The sequence below is a fragment of the Paralichthys olivaceus genome, chromosome 17 (assembly GCF_024713975.1).
Source record: "Paralichthys olivaceus isolate ysfri-2021 chromosome 17, ASM2471397v2, whole genome shotgun sequence".
Lineage (NCBI taxonomy): Eukaryota > Metazoa > Chordata > Actinopteri > Pleuronectiformes > Paralichthyidae > Paralichthys > Paralichthys olivaceus.
In genome coordinates, this window is record NC_091109.1 from 16,490,409 (window position 1) to 16,493,488 (window position 3,080).

General features: G+C 40.4%; 1 long non-coding RNA gene across 1 annotated transcript; it reads left to right on the forward strand.

Moving 5' to 3' along the window:
* Nucleotides 1-304: 304 nt before the first annotated feature.
* Nucleotides 305-2,711, forward strand: LOC138405320 (uncharacterized). The gene is made up of 2 exons (XR_011239038.1): nucleotides 305-1,165; nucleotides 2,186-2,711. It is a non-coding gene; the product is annotated as an uncharacterized lncRNA (long non-coding RNA).
* Nucleotides 2,712-3,080: the final 369 nt, after the last annotated feature.

Consider the following 3,080-nt stretch of genomic DNA (forward strand, 5'->3'; position numbering starts at 1 on the left):
TAGGACAAATATGGCGCACCCACTGCAAACACAGGTGTCATCTCTGTCTGAATGTGTGTCTGCACAGTCAGTCACACAGTACAGTTTACTCTCTCAATAAACTAAGAAGGAACATGTGCATACCCTTTACCTGCATGCCAAGAAGCTATGAATCATTTAACCAGGTCAAAGTTCAAATCTAATCTGTAACAATTAAAATGAACAGTTAGGATTAGTGTTTGATGCTTCACCAGACAATACCTGTGACACAGATTTGGGAGAACTGATGATAGCGTCACTGATGATCAATGATTCATGTTCTGTGGGTTGCTGCCAGTTCCCAATCAGTATGTGATGCATGTTCCGGCACATGTTAATGACATTGTTACTCCCTACCTTGACGAGTGTGCTGGCCTCAATCAAGGAGGCATTCTGGACCAGCACCATGGTTAGGATCTGGTTAGAATTTTTAGAGTTAAGGAATAAATGATAAAATTATAAAATAAAACTAATTTTACTGTTCATGTTTACCTGCCCCACTTAAGATGTCACAATAGTTCCATAATCTTAAATTGTTGACAACAATGTTAGAAATGATGAGGAAATGTGAAAATAAAGCTGAATGAAACTTGTTACAACAAACAGGCATTACCATTATTTATGTTCTTTCTTTTTCTTTTCTTTTTGCTGCGTCATTGGCTGAGGAATGCTCAGTGCTTCTTTTGATGTTAATATACCCTCTTATTTAGAGTCAGTTGTTTTGCTTTATCCTCTTACAGTTTTTTTCTGAAACAGGATTAATCAGGTTTATCAGCTGAGGTCATCTCAGCTCAGACTGGCAAGCCCTTTATCCCATCATAAAGGTACAGTGTGTTCTCACTTCCTTTGAAAAGCTCCTTCTGAATTCCCACACATACCTGACGCCCATCCCATATGCCTCAACAAGAACCAGAGTGTGCTGGTGCCCCTGTGTTGCAGTCATGCAACCTGAATCTTTATCTGATACCAATTCATGCTTTCATACCTGGTTTTGGAAATAATGTGCACACACAGTCATGTTCCAACAGGTGAACACCAACACACCAAACATCCCTCCTCTACATTCCTGGGCAAGCTAGGGCGTCATGTCCCAACCCAGTCTATTAAAGTGGAAATTCACTGCCTACACTCTCGACCTCAGTCTTCAGTATGTTGCAGTAAACCATGTGTCAAACCTGTTTTTTTAGGTATATTTCTGACCATAAGGACAAATCATGTGCAATTGTTTGGCCTCAGCACAGAACATTCAGTACATGAACAATGTAGACTCACTCTAGAAATGACTCTTCCAGTGATCTGTTGTCGTTCATACTGCATTGGCCGGAACAGGATAGTACAAGTACATTTTTATATTACAGGATAGGCTGTGTGTGTGTGTAAAACCCATTAGTGCTACTTAATTGTTGGCATTCTACCTACAGCACACAGAAAGTATGATAAATAGTAGAAAATAACAGGGTGGAAGTAGAAAAGGCTGAAGGAGTGCTGTTCAGTGTCTAAAGTGGATATTTTGCAAACAATAGCTGCATGTTTGGTGGATATTTCTACCAAATACAATCACATGCACATTGGATATTGTAAAAAAAAATGCATTCTTAGCGTTAGCTAAACTTATCGATAACGAAAAAATATCATTTTACTAGTATTAACCAGTTAGCTGTCATTTTTGCTTTTGAACTTCAATAACTAGCTCCACATGAAGCTAGTAAGTTGACTCAAATTATAAAATATGCATGGGAGAGCTAATACAACTTGCTTAGAATTAAATTTCATTGTTTAAAAAAATTTAATTCTTGATGTGGTATAAAAAGGTACAAAAGATTGAGACCAGTTTGAGTGCACAGTACCTTATGATACTGTGAGGTATCAAGGTATTTGCTCATGTATGATGGTTACAGACCAGGATATGGCCAACCCTCAACTCAGACATAATTCTCTGCCTCTGCTCCTGAAAGAGGAGCAAATATTCACACTGTAGTGAATCATCAGTACAGGCAAACAGAAACCTGAGTCAGTTCAGGTGTTTGAAGAAACAACCCAGTGAAAACAAGTTGTCATTCGGTCAAAATCAGCAACATTGTCTCCATTGATGTTCTCTGTTCTTTTCTACAATATGTCTTTTCTGAATCTGTCAAAGTTTGTCAACGTTCTTCCTGGCTGTGTTCAGGTGCAGACAGGAAGCTGGAGCAGTAAACACATGAGAACCCAGCCAGCCAGGAAGGCATCACTCTAACAGCTGAATAATGACAGCGGCTCTTCTTCCTCTGCAGGCTGCGGAGGCTCAACATGGGCCCAAGGATTCTCTGCAACTTTTACAGGTGCACCATTGAGAGTATTCTGACTGGCTGCATCACCGCCTGGTATGGCAGCTGCATCGCCCTGAACTGCAAGGCTCTACAGAGAGTGGTGAAGTCTGCTCAGTGTATTGCCAGGACAGAGCTGCCATCCATGGAGGACCGCTACACTTAGCGGTGTAGGAAGAAGAGCAACCAGATCGTTAAAGACCCCAGCACCCAAACCATTAACTGTCCTGCCTGCTGCCATCTGGCCGACGATTTTTTATATTTTATATTCTATTTTTAGTTGTATTTTTTTCTTGTGTAATTTCTGAGCATGGCTAGAGGGGAGCATTTCATTGCCAGCAACTGCTGAATGTAATTGTTGTGCATATGACAATAAACCCTTGAATCTTAGATCACTTCTGCTTGGACCCACTGTGGGCTAATGGCACAACGGATGTGAGTAAGAAGTTGGTGTGTGGAAATCAACACTTAACAGAAGCATCGTCTCTCCAAAAATAACCTGCCACTGATCTGAAAAGGCTGATTTGTTATATCCCACGCAAGTCTTTTATTTTCCAATGGGTCTTTCATGGTCATGACTGTTTAGCGTTCCAAAATATTTAATCAACTTCATCTGTTTCTCGTCATCTTCGGAGCTGAGACTGGATAGTTTCTGAAGCCAGCAAGCTATAAATAAACATGACTTGCATCTTCATTGACCACGTTTAAGTGTTTTTTTCATCTGTGCCATGTGCACAAACCACCAGTAATGTAAATTCC